The sequence below is a fragment of the Carassius gibelio genome, chromosome B22, assembly GCF_023724105.1.
Source record: "Carassius gibelio isolate Cgi1373 ecotype wild population from Czech Republic chromosome B22, carGib1.2-hapl.c, whole genome shotgun sequence".
Lineage (NCBI taxonomy): Eukaryota > Metazoa > Chordata > Actinopteri > Cypriniformes > Cyprinidae > Carassius > Carassius gibelio.
Genome location: NC_068417.1, coordinates 1,877,108 through 1,891,745, shown reverse-complemented (window position 1 = coordinate 1,891,745; position 14,638 = coordinate 1,877,108). Strand labels below are relative to the sequence as shown.

At 35.2% G+C, this 14,638-nt stretch overlaps 1 protein-coding gene and 1 long non-coding RNA gene across 2 annotated transcripts in view; one reads left to right on the top strand and one right to left on the bottom strand.

Annotated features, from left to right (window-relative positions):
* Positions 1-14,638, top strand: part of LOC127987560 (uncharacterized) — a 1,055,570-nt gene that overhangs the window by 103,426 nt on the left and 937,506 nt on the right. The gene's annotated exons all lie outside the window — the stretch shown is intronic.
* The window catches only part of LOC127987662 (uncharacterized), a 124,927-nt gene that overhangs the window by 65,002 nt on the left and 45,287 nt on the right, over positions 1-14,638 (bottom strand). The gene's annotated exons all lie outside the window — the stretch shown is intronic.

Below are 14,638 nucleotides of genomic sequence, written 5' to 3'. Positions count from 1 at the left end.
ATAAGTGCTATAACAAGTCTCAGTTAGCTTAACACAGTACACCTAGCATGGGATTTTAAATAATATAATAAATAAAAAGAAAACAGATAGAATAAAAATGAAAAACGAATAGAGCAAGCTAGTGTTAGAGGTCTTTACACACACACACACACACACACACACACAATTGCAGAATAAATGAAAAGAAAATAGAATACAAAAAGATTAGAAAGGTAGTTAGATTTTTTTAAGAATATAATTAGAATAATGAGTGTTAAAGTTAGAGGGTCAAATAAAGGTGGAAGAGATGTGTTTTAAGCCGATTCTTGAAGATGGCTAAGGACTCAGCTGCTCGGATTGAGTTGGGGAGGTCATTCCACCAGGAGGGAACATTTAATTTAAAAGTCTGTAAAAGTGACTTTGTGCTTCTTTGGGATGAGCAATCAAGCGACGTTCACTTGCAGAACGCAAGCTTCTAGAGGCACATAAGTCTGAAGTAATGAATTTAGGTAAATGGGTGCAGAGCCAGTGGTAGTTTTGTAGGCAAACATCAATGCCTTGAATTTTATGCGAGCAGCTATTGGAAGCCAGTGCAAATTGATAAACAGAGGTGTGACGTGTATTCTTTTTGGCTCATTAAAAATTAATCTTGCTGCTGCGTTCTGGATTAATTGTAAAGGTTTGATAGAATTGGCTGGAAGACCTGTCAAGAGAGCATTGCAATAGTCCAGCCACAGAACAAGAGCTTGAACAAGGAGTTGTGCAGCATGTTCAAAAAGAAAGGGCTTGATCTTCTTGATGTTGAATAAAGCAAATCTGCAGGATCGGACAGTTTTAGCAATGTGGTCTGAGAAAGTCAGCTGATCATCAATCATAACTCCAAGGCTTCTATCTGTTTTTGAAGGAGTTATGGTTGATGTGCCTAACTTGATGGTGAAATTGTGATGAAACGCTGGGATATTGTTTACAATAGCACACAATTATCAGCTTTTCATCAGAAACTCATGAATTCCTGACGTGCAGTTTTGTTTTTAAAGTGGTTTCACTCAGACATGCATCACGATAAGAACAAAATATGATCACAAAATCTTGTACTTGTTGACTGTAATCTACAATCTTAAAATATCTTGAATTAAATTTTCATTTCTGAACAGAATTTTCTTTATTTGTTACATTTAAAATAAATTTGAACATTTTAATGTTATTTTTAAGATGCTTCTGTAGTTGATTCTGTATCTTAATTACATTATAAATCACAAACCTCTTTTTTTGGTCTGACTAAAGATTCTCTAGACTTGAAATGTAACTAATATCCTCAATATCCTAGTTTTTTATGGCTGTGTAATTATTTATTTTGTTTTCAGGTTTCAGCATCATTTTATTTATTACACCGTATGGTGTTAACACATGATGAATTACTCACACATGAACATAACGTGTCTGATTCATTGTGTTTTCTCTTTCTGTCTTCAGTCTGTGTGAATGCAGTATTACAGAGAAACAGTGTCTCATCCTGACTTCAGCTCTGAAATCAAACCCATCACACCTGAGAGAACTGAACCTGAGCTGGAATCAAATAAAAAACACAGGACTGAATCACTTATGTGACGTACTGAAGGATTCACGCTGTAAACTGGAGAGATTGAGGTCAGTAACATTCACAGACAAGAATCAAAATGATGAAAATCACTTTGTTTAACTCTTATGTGCTGTTCAAGGTCTTTTGAGACCCCAAATGATGTTTGCTGAAATAAAAACAAATGTTCCCTTTATCTAAATATCAACCCTTCCACAGGTTCACAAAGCAGAACGATTACACTCACAAAAAACAATCAATTGAAATGAAAATGTTGATTTTGTTGTTACATAATTTTTCAAAAAATGTCTGAAGAGGTGATAATCAGAAAATATCATAGATCCTTAAACTACATGAATGTGGAGTTAAAACATTAATAAACTTAGTGTTATTAAAGTGTGTTTTTTTTTTTTTTTTACAAAAAAGTCGTTTTGTTGGCTGTGTTCTCTGGAGAGCCCAAACAGCACGAGTGTCGTCCCCAAACGAACAGCACATAAGAGTTCAACAAAACACTTTATACTCAATATCTCATGATGAATGTCCCTTATGAAAATTAACCATGGTTTTTGTAGTTAAACCATGGTAACCACAAATTAACCATGGTTTTGCTATATTAACCATAGTTTAACCATGGTATTTGTAGTAAATCTGTGGTTTTACAAATTGCAGTCAATACGCCAAAAAACCATGGGTTACTACAGTTTTACTATAATAAAACCATGGTTATTTTTCGTAAGGGGTTTTCACATTATATTTGTGAAAGATTCTTCATCTTAATGATTTGTTTGTAAGATGATCTCTCTTCCTCTGTTTGTCTCTTTCTAGTCTTTATGACTGTGACATTACAGATGTTTCTTCTTTAACTCAGTCTTTGACAAACACAAAAGCTCTGCAGTTTCTAAAAGAGCTTGATCTGAGAGATAATATGATTGGAGACTCAAAGCAGAAGCTCATTGATGTGCTACGAGACTCAAACTGTGAACTGAGGTGAGTAAACTTCACTTTGTGATATTAAAGAGATTCATTTACCTCTGATATGTGAACAAATATATACTTTCAGATATTAGTGAAAAGAGTTGATCAAATGATCATCAAGCTTTATTTCAAAGGGTTTGTGTCAGAATGAAATGTAAAGTTGATAAAAATGTTGAACACAAAGGAGGAAAGAGAAGAAAAGCAGACGGTCACAGCTTTCTACAGCAACAGCTGCTTTATTAATGAGATCAGTAATAGTGAATCATTAGAGTTTGAAATAGATTTGTTCAGATTGTAGGAAAACGCTGGTAAAATCAGAGCAGATTCAGCTCCAGCTCACAGTCGTCCAGTTCATCACATGATCAATGTCTCTGTCTCTTGTGTGTTTTTACTTTGACAAGCAACACGTCACATTACTTTACACTTACTTTCTGTAAGAGATAATGTACCTCCAGCCGCTTGTTATCACAGAATAAACCCGACAGGGTGATCAGGACTTGTGTCCTCCTGAAGAGACTTATTCTGTGATAACATCCGGCTGCATCTGCATTATCACACTTATTATATGCTTTCTTGACACACAAGTGAAGAATTAGACACAATTTAGATTCAGCTAAACACTTCTGCTCAGTTAGCAACAACTTGAACAACAAGACACACTTTGAACAATGTCTCCTCAAGTCTACTATTAACAGGAATCTCCTGCGGTTTGGTTTGAGGGTAAATCCAGTCAGTAACTGAGGCACAAGCTAATAGCAGTTGTGTTTGAATGAAACGAGTGAGAGCGCGGTGCTGTGATACAGTATTGTTCAAAATAATAGCAGTACAATGTGACTAACCAGAATAATTAAGGTTTTTCGTATATTTTTTTATTTCTACGTGGCAAACAAGTTACCAGTAGGTTCAGTAGATTCTCAGAAAACAAATGAGACCCAGCATTCATGATATGCACGCTCTTAAGGCTGTGCAATTGGGCAATTAGTTTAATTAGTTGAAAGGGGTGTGTTCAAAAAAATAGCAGTGTGGCATTCAGTCACTAACGTCATCAATTTTGTGAAGAAACAGGTGTGAATCAGGTGGCCCCTATTTAAGGATGAAGCCAACACTTGTTGAACATGCATTTGAAAGCTGAGGAAAATGGGTCGTTCAAGACATTGTTCAGAAGAACAGCGTACTTTGATTAAAAAGTTGATTAGAGAGGGGAAAACCTATAAAGAGGTGCAAAAAATGATAGGCTGTTCAGCTAAAATGATCTCCAATGCCTTAAAATGGAGAGCAAAACCCGAGAGACGTGGAAGAAAACGGAAGACAACCATCAAAATGGATAGAAGAATAACCAGAATGGCAAAGGCTCAGCCAATGATCACCTCCAGGATGATCAAAGACACTCTGGAGTTACCTGTAAGTACTGTGACAGTTAGAAGACGTCTGTGTGAAGCTAATCTATTTTCAAGAATCCCCCGCAAAGTCCCTCTGTTAAAAAAAAGGCATGTGCAGAAGAGGTTACAATTTGCCAAAGAACACATCAACTGGCCTAAAGAGAAATGGAGGAACATTTTGTGGACTGATGAGAGTAAAATTGTTCTTTTTGGGTCCAAGGGCCACAGGCAGTTTGTGAGACGACCCCCAAACTCTGAATTCAAGCCACAGTACACAGTGAAGACAGTGAAGCATGGAGGTGCAAGCATCATGATATGGGCATGTTTCTCCTACTATGGTGTTGGGCCTATTTATCGCATACCAGGGATCATGGATCAGTTTGCATATGTTAAAATACTTGAAGAGGTCATGTTGCCCTATGCTGAAGAGGACATGCCCTTGAAATGGTTGTTTCAACAAGACAATGACCCAAAACACACTAGTAAACGGGCAAAGTCTTGGTTCCAAACCAACAAAATTAATGTTATGGAGTGGCCAGCCCAATCTCCAGACCTTAATCCAATTGAGAACTTGTGGGGTGATATCAAAAATGCTGTTTCTGAAGCAAAACCAAGAAATGTGAATGAATTGTGGAATGTTGTTAAAGAATCATGGAGTGGAATAACAGCTGAGAGGTGCCACAAGTTGGTTGACTCCATGCCACACAGATGTCAAGCAGTTTTAAAAAACTGTGGTCATACAACTAAATATTAGTTTAGTGATTCACAGGATTGCTAAATCCCAGAAAAAAAAAAATGTTTGTACAAAATAGTTTTGAGTTTGTACAGTCAAAGGTAGACACTGCTATTTTTTTGAACACACCCTTTTCAACTAATTGCCCAATTGCACAGCCTTAAGAGCGTGCATATCATGAATGCTGGGTCTTGTTTGTTTTCTGACAATCTACTGAACCTACTGGTAACTTGTTTGCCACGTAGCAGTAAAAAAATATACTAAAAACCTTGATTATTCTGGTTAGTCACATTGTACTGCTATTATTTTGAACAATACTGTACGAGAGAACTCAAATTATTGACTCAATAGAGACAAAACAGAAAGGAATTCATGTTCTAAATCTATTATTTAATACACAAATACTGTTTTATATGTATTCAAAATCAGGGATGGTCAAGCATGCTTACATGTATGTGATAATGAAGAAAACTGCTTTCGCTAATATTCTGCTGAATGATTAATAATCATTAATTAATCATTTGTCTTGCATTTATTTTCACTTGTATTTATCAGAAAATAATTACGGAGGCAGCTGATGTTAATGACGTTAATGTGCAGCTTTACTTACAAACTACATTTCCTGTTCATCAAAAACCATTATAATTAACTGAAAAGTGTAATGTAGCAGTAGTAATAGAATATGTTTATGGTTGTATTGATGACTGTTGTGCACACAAAATAGTATCTGTTCCGTGCTCTGGCACGGTTAGCACTCACACTGCATGTGTACCGTGCCCGAGCCCAATCGAACCATACCCTGCTTTCTGAGAGAAACTTGCTATCAAATACATCACTCTATTGGTCATCTTCAGCGTGCACAGCTCAAAACAGAATGTGAATTGTTAGTGATTTGTTAGAATTGTTAGTGTTTCGCTGACATTTAGTGTTAACTATCTTTTACTTAAAACATTATTTACTCTGTTTGTATCTGGTAGGTGTTCGTTACACACTTTCCCTGTGTGTTGACATCAGTAATTATGGCTGTTGAATGTCTGACTTGACTCTTGGTAATGAATTTTGCCCCAAACATATGATTAGACTATCAGTCGAATAATGGTGAAATATCTTCCGATTCGACTATAAAAATCCTTAGTCAGGGACTCCCCTAGTGTAAATACACACACATGTAGTGGTTGTTCCTCTGCGTTGTGTTTTATGGATGTTAAATAAAAGAATTGTCCACACAAAGCTGGTTTTTAACTGATGAGGATTTAATTGTAGTGCCTGTGTAGTAAAACAAGCAAACAGACAGGCACTGTTATCTGCAACAGCTCTTAATTATGCCTGTTAACCACAAAATACATGTTAAGTACCCCAGGCAATTAACCACAGAACACACAATGAATGCAATATACAATATATATAAAATATATCTCCTAAGTGTACAAAATACAAAATATATTAAAGACTAAAACATATATTTAATATGGTTTACAAAATATAATTATACATACACCTTTTTAATTAAACATCTCGATCTATTATTTATCAATTTCTATTTATCTATATATAAATATTCCTTAATTGAGATGTTAGCCGCATAGCCGCTAACATATCCTTCACACACGCAACGCACACACTTTGCCGCCATCTCACGCAATGCACTATTCACCAGTAAAGAGCACTCAAATAAACTACATTTACCAGGTTAATAACACGAACTAATGGTCAAATATAACATTACACAGAATACTTTCTCGTATTGGCCACACCGACATGACATGAACACTTATAACACATTTTAACATTTAATGAACGGAGCTCATGAAAATCGTACCTCTCCTCTCTGATGGCATTGAAGCAAAGGACGAACTTCCGATTGCGCTGCGTTTTGAACGCCTTACCTACGTATGACATCAGCCGACGTACATACTATATTTAATAAAAGCACGCAACATTTTCAAAATAAATGTATGTATGTCTATATATATATATATTAGGGCCGGGACTCGATTAAAAATTTATCTAATTAATTAGAGGCTTTGTAATTAATTAATCGAAATTAATCAGATTTTAATCGCATATAAATATTTGACCTGAGAACAGTGAGAAGTAATTTTTTTTCACATGGATTTGTAGTATACCATTGAATAATGACTGAATAAATAAGCTTAAGCAACAAAATATTGTTTATCTTTGTTCAACCAAGTCTAGCAGACCAGTGCAATTTTTGCCATGAAGTGTAGCAATAGCATATTTAGAAACAATTTAGAAATAGTACATTTCAGAAATTCAGGAAGCTTATAGGTACTGGAACCTTCTGTACAGTGTTTTTTAAGTACATTCAGAACATTGGAAACACTGACTATTAGAAAACATCTCTCTGTTGCTTCAGAGGCCATAACATACTAAGTTCAACTCTCAATAACCTTGGCCAAAACAATAAAGAGTTCAACATAAACTGTTGCACCAACAAAATAATACATAGTTCAACATAAAGTGTAAAGTCCACGCTAGCTGCTATTGATAATGAGAAGTTGTCGTCATTGCACAAAGCCCCTCCCTCGATATCACGGGCTCCGCCATGTTGGAAGGATACCGGCGGCGAAACAGGATTGTTTACATGTGTTGTTAAGAGGAGGTTCTCGCAATTCTGCCCTGTTTTACCATGCCTGGAAGTTACTGCTGCGTTAAAAACTGCTGCAGTACCTCACACGATACATATGGAAAACATAGAAACAATGGAATACAGTTTTTTTAGGTTACACCAAGCGCAAAACAGCGGTATTTGGAGAAGCTCTCAAGCGGCACAGAGACCTGGACCATTTACCTCCACGCACACATATGGACATTGGGAATTATATTGTTTTTGGTTTAAGTTACTACACAATGCAGGAGTTTAAAAGCCACAAGTCTTTGGAAAGTTACGAGGCTTTCTGCTGTGGCTGGGTCCATCTACAGCAGGTGATGAAAACAGTGTTGTACTGGCCAAAGTAAGTTTATTCACATGCGTTTTAGTGTATTGTAATTACATTGCATTTAGAATGCACTTCTTGACCAAAATGACAAAGTAATTAACTGCGACTGAACACTAGATTGTAACGAGATGTTCAATCTATACGAACGTTTCCAACATGTTTTGATGTAACGTTAGGCTAAAGCTGTGTATGTTTAGTTATAATTTGATTTTAACCCAATGACACATACTGTACCAGGTTTTTTTTTTTGTTGGGGGCTGCAAAGTGGACAAACCAGTTCTGGGTTGGCTAGGGTAGTTAAATGTGTGATTGTGAGATGTAAATGTCCGGGTTAGATTAAAGCCATTAACAGCGTGAATGCAAGGTGACTTACATTGTAAACAATATTATTCCCAATGTCCATATGTGTGCACTGAGGTAAATTGTTCAGGTCTCTGTGCTGCTGCAGGGAGCTCGTATGGGTCGATATTTCGGATGCCTGAGAGCTTCTCCAAACACCGCTGTTTTGTGCTTGGTGTGAGCTTGTTCCTGTAAAGTCCCCTTTCTTTCGCCTTATGTTTTTGCATTGCTTTACTTCCTTTTCTTTCGCGTATTCGTAGATCCGTCTCGATCTGTTCCGCCGACAAAATAAATGCGCAAAAATAAAAGCGCTCTGAAATGTTTAGTCGCGCCTCTGTGAAGTTCTGAAGGCATTGCCCCTGGCAACAGATAGCGTATCCTTCCATCAGGGCCGACAGGCTCAGACCCCTCCCATATCAACCCAAATCGGCATGTGACTCCTCAATCTCAATGATACTTGAGGTGATACTTGAGGCTCGATGTGCTGAGGTAATATGCGAATGCTAGTTGGTGCTCCATATAATCGGTCCGCCGTTACTCATCCAGTGAGAAACGTTCCGCGGTGCAAAAATAAATTATAAAAAATGCGGGAATTTTTTTTCTGTGATTAATTAATCTTAGTTAACGCGTTATTTTTTGTGTAATTAATTAATCTCAATTAACGCGTTAAAGTCCCGGCCCTAATATATATAGATGGAAATTAAAAAAATGAAAAATGTTAGATTTATGTCAAATATTTATATATAATATAAATTATATACAAGTGTTTACACACAAATGCAGTGCATACAAATATTTGTTAAATGTATACATGCGTGTATTTATTACACACACATATATGTAAACAAAGTTTTATTTTGAATTGATTAATCGCGGCTAATTTTTTTTGCAGACCTAATAAGCACTGCTTGCAGATGGACTCTTCCACTGTAAAGTGAAGTGTTTTTTTTTTCCTTTCTGTTCTTTGTCATTAGTGAAAGACCAGAATCAGATGCATCCAGCTGTGACTCAGTAGAGAGTGATGATTCAAATGAAGGTGACCGACCGAAATTCAGTGAGAAAACACCATCATGAACCAAAAGGTATTATACAGCACACACATATTTTCCTGGCACAGCAGGGAAATATGTTCATTGCTCTGCTAAAGTCTTTTCCATTTACCAACCTCAGGGAATGCAGAAAGAGATGACCTGGAAAGAGTTTACGGGTCTGCATTTTACGAGGAAAAAGGACAGAAAAAAGAAATAAATTATATTGTTATTTTTACTTTTGACCCTTAGTAATATTTAACTCGCGTATATACTGTATATATATATATTTTTTTATTTCTCAGTGTGAGATTTAAATCTATCTATCTATCTATCTATCTATCTATCTATCTATCTATCTATATATATATCTATATATATCTATATAGATATATATAGATATATATAGTCAGAATTATGTTTTCTTTCTATTTTATTACTTTGGATTGATCTTAAAAAGTGCTTAAAGCATTTAATACAACTGAGAATGACAGAATTGATCCTTTAACTAAAGTGTAACTTAACTTATTCTATCAATCAATTTTCATTCAGTACTTGAATATTACTCAGTTTTTTAGTTAAATTTAATTGCCTTTTATTTACATTTCAAAAGCCATTTATTATTTAATAGAACCATTCATGATTTTAATATACTGTACCATGCAGTGTTTCACTACAATTATTATTTTTTTACTCTATTTATTTTAATACTAATCATTTATTAACACACTAAACAATGCCGGGTTGTTTTATCAACCCAAATGAGCTGCATAGGATGTTGGGTTGTTTTAAACGAGAGGACAAACAGCTTTAACTAGTGGAACATTTAATTGAAAGCTTTTTGTTTTAAGACAAAATCACATTTTTATTTGTTCTTGTCATTTATTATATTTGGTGTACACTCGTTAGTGTGTGTTTCTCTTCATATTGAATATATAGAGACACAAACAGAAAGGAATTTATGTTCTAAATGTTTTATATTTAAAACACAAATACTGTTTTATAAATACTCTCAAAATCAGTTATAGTCAGAAATGAATCTGATTACAGGATATTAATGCAACTTTTTACTTTAAAAGAGTGATTGAAATATAGTAAGTAATTTGTTGTGATTATCTTTTTTTATTCCACCTTACAATTTAGATAGATAGAAATCGATCACCTGAAGCTGATGAATGCTGTATCTCGTAAAGTGAAGTGATCTTGAGAGGAGCAGTAAACATCAGCTGAAGATCCACAGAAGAGCTTCACTACTGTGTCTATGAGGAGAAATAAATGTGTGATAAATGTGTAAATGTGATCCATACAGGTGAAGAGACTCAGACTTTACAATCAAATAATGCAGCATGTGTGTTAGAAACATGATATTGAATGATTAATGTTGCTTTAGTATTCAAGCAGATGATCATTGTGTTTAATGTAAAGCTGGAACAGAGGAGGAAGAAGCTCAGATGAGTCTGTCTGGCTCTTCAGTTTAATAATATTTCTATTAAACTCATTCATATTGATTCAGATGTTTAAATGTGATTGTCAAGTGCAGCACTTACATGTGTCTAAAGATATAAAGCAAATCTACAATGTGTCAAATTTCCATGTTACTTAAAACATTTCCATGTTCTCTCTTACATTTTCTACTCATTATTATTCTATTTAATTCTATCTTAAGTTAGCTATGTGTCGGTCTGTTGCTAACAATCTCAAATCCTCTCATTACAACAAACAAAGCAGAAACATAATATAAAAAAGTTCATATTGTGCTTCTCTTCATTTTCATGTCATTCTCAACAGTACACACAACACTTAAAATAACTAAAATACTAAAATAAACTGATTAAAACAGTTTATTAAAAACAGTTGTTCTGTGTGGAATATTTTCTCTAATAATTTATTTAAACAGCTTGGTGTTGTCCGTTTTCTTTTTCTTAGATGAAATGTTGATGTTCAATGTTGTGAAATCCTCTTAAATGATCAGATGTTCAGGAAAACACATTTTACCTGGCGTTTGATTTTTAAACTACTTTTCTCATCAGAAATAAATAACTCGTTTTGTAGACGTTAGTTTGGGACGTTCAGCTGTTGAATAATGGGTTTTCAGTATTAATGAGCTTTACTGTCAGGTTGGCAACCGATCCTCCTTTGCTTCTCCTTTAAAGTTTTCATATGATGCTGCTAAAAACAACATTGTTTTGGTGTAATGTGTTTAAGCGGTTTAAGATTTTTTAAAAGGAACATTATTTTCTACATTGTGTACATTATTGTTTCTCCTCTATGCCCTTCTTCTGAAATGTGTCGATTTTTACAAAGCTCATCGTTCTGAAAAGTGAGGAGTGCTGTGATTGGCCAGATATCCAGTGAGTTGTGATTGGCCGAATGCCTCAAGCGTGTGACAGAAATGTTACGTCTCTTAACATATTGTGATGCCCTGTCCGGCCCGAGCCACGAGACATGAACATAAAACCCATTATAAACTTGATATAAACGATTTCTAGTCAGGTCTTCTTTTGGAAGGACAAACAAAGTAGTTTCACGTTCTCAATGAAACGGCGTCACACACCGCAGTCTTGAGTGAACAGAGGCCGGCGCTTGAGAAAGAATGAAGGACTGTACCTTGGTCTTGAGCGACCACATGTGATGACCCTGGGCTGGACTCTTCTTTGTCCAATGTTCACACCATCCATCCTGAATATATGTGAGATTAGAATAAATGTGTCCCAAAGCAGAGTATGCTGAAAAGAGTATGCCGGATGTCCTTGGATGGTCGACTATTTCAGGTCGATTTTTGTGCACACTCCAATGACTAAAATCAGGTCTGTGAAGACTGAACACGGTAAGAAGAGTTAAAATATGCTTTATTTGTACAGTTGTATCCAGTAACATTCGCGGTCATTGCTAAACTCAGATTTGAGTGAAAAGTAATTTGGCAAATAACATTTTGAGTAAAACACTGTTTGGATATAATTTCTTTATCTTTATTGGAGGTGGGGTGATTTAATAAGCTTTATAAATAAGTTTTCAGTGCAACCTGACCTAAAACAAATTTTCTCTCCTTTCGATAATGGTCCACAACTACAGCTTCTACCATGTAATAAATGTGCCATTTCAAAAGATTCATACCTATAATTTATGGGTTAAAAGTTTAAAAACCCACTTTTATCAGTAAACTTTAGTTCTAGTTTACTAGCTTGAGTCTATTTTTATTTACATTTGACAGTTCTCCACCTCATGTAATGTTGTTTCAGATCATTATTTCATACCATATTAATTCATAATAAGTTGTGTAAAGGTACTAAAACATATTTAAAACAGTTCATGTGAGTTCAGTGGTTCAATTTTAATATTATAAAGCAACAAAAACACTTTTTGAGTCCCAAAAAAAACCCAAAATAACGACTGAAGCTGATTTCAAAACACTGCTTCGAAGCTTTACGAATCGAATCAGTGACTCGGAGCGCCAATGTCACATGATTTCAGCAGTTTATCTGTTTGACAGGAGATCCGAGTCACTGATTTGATTCGTAAAGATATGAAGCAGTGTTTTGAAATCAGCCCATCACTAGATTGTTGAAAAGTTTAGTTTTTTTCGGTGCACAATAATTCTCGTTGCTTTTATAATATTAAGGTAGAACCACTGAACTCACATTAAATATGTTTTAGTACCTTTATGGATCTTGAGAGAGGAAATGTCATTGCTTTGAACGCAGGCCTCACTGAGCCATTGGATTTAATCAAAATATCTTAATTTGTGTTCTGAAGATGAATGAAGGCCTTACGGGTGTAGAACAATATGAGGGTGAGTAATTAATGACAGAATTTTCACTTTTGGGTGAACTAACCCTTTAATATATAAGAAAATTGACAGGATTTTTGCTATATTTTATATTTCTTCCCTTGCAGCTGTTGGGGGCCATGACACAAAACGTGTCACATGGAAACATCCTTTCTCACATCTTCATGATGATGTTGGGAGGAAGATCAACTGGAAGCGCCTGAATGGGAGAAAAACATTCAACCAGATGGAGTCCAAGAAGTTCCTTTTAAACGATTACAACATTATAGATCAAAACTGAATTAAATTAGCCTATGCACTTATATATATATATATATATATATATATATTTCTCATCAATATTGTTAACAATAAAGATTAATAATAAGGAAAAGAAGCACATCACAAATCATCATTAAATCTCATCCTACTGTAGATAAACAGAACATCTCCGCTTATTAACTAACGATCATGTGCCTCAAAGAAGCACAAATAAAGATATAGGTGCAAACAGAATACAGTGATGTCAAATTGGTTTTGATAAGCAGTTATTTTATCACACAGAACACGTTGGTGAAACTCATGCATCTAGCAAGAACTTAATACACAAAGTAATCATATTGATTTTAACATTTATGAATTAATTAAATGTGAGTAATGAACAAGACTGCACAAATTATAGCGATCACGAGGAAGGTTCGCGTACAGTAAAGTGGATAGTGTACAACACATTTGCTCAGATTCGTTTTCTGTTCTTAATAGTTTAATAAGTGGGAAATCTGATTCAAGACAATTAGAATTTTTTTAAAATCTATATAGACTTTGTCAATTAAGACTTAATTTTTAATAAGACTTATTTTTTGTCTAAGAATTGGTAATTCTGCCCTCAACAAATCACTTCAATCGATAGGGAAACATGGTTCTGGTCAGTACAATAAATGTGGACTCTCAGAAACTGTAGCGCATGTAATAATCAATTGTATGGCATATGAAAAGGAAATAAATTAAAAAACAATTTAATTTCTGTTGGCATACATTCTTTAACTTTGCCAAATATATTTAATAGTTCTTTCAAAGGATCTGAAGCTCTCTTTTATTTATTTTCTTAAAGCAACAAGTTTATATAAGAAAATATAGAAATGTTGGGTAGGTGGAAGTAATATTTTTTGTTTGTTTTCTCTCCTGTTTATTTCTGACATCAGTGCCTCACACTCCATCCCAGTAGATGGCGGAATATGCACCAAAGCTGGTTTGCCGACCGCCATTAAACGTCAAAGAAGAAGAAGAAGTTATTTGTGGATTAATTCCATAGACAGTAAAAGAAATTGACACAGCGACCCCATTGGAACTCAACTGAGACAAGTGAAGCCCATTTTTTAGCGTTTTTTAGCACTTCCGTTTCTGACGCGCAGACTCAAACGAAGCTTGACGACGTCAGCAACCTGCCTGACAGATGTAAATCTTCTAAGTGGCTGTGCGTGCAAACTGTCATCGTTAATCTTGCAGAGACGGCGAGCTTGAGCGGGGAGTTCTTTGGCGTGAGTGAGCAGGAGTAAGTATTCTGATTAATTATTTTGTATAGTATTTTAAAATGTAACGCCAGTACACCATATTAAGTTAATTGCCTGCGAGCTTCTCCTCCTGTCTGTACGGTAATGCAACAGCGAGACGAGTGGTTATGACACAATCGTTAGCCTATTTTTTACAAAAACTGTTTATACGGGGCCATAATGTAACATAGAAGGTAATGGAGCCCTTTATACATTGTCGTGTATCTTTAGAAATAAATAATGGACAAACAGAGCCTTTAAACGCCTCAGATGTAAAGTTATTCGCTGTCAAAGTGACGCCAAAATGAACGAGAGTCAATGGGAATGCTAACGCAAGTGAAGTTCTGCTAAAA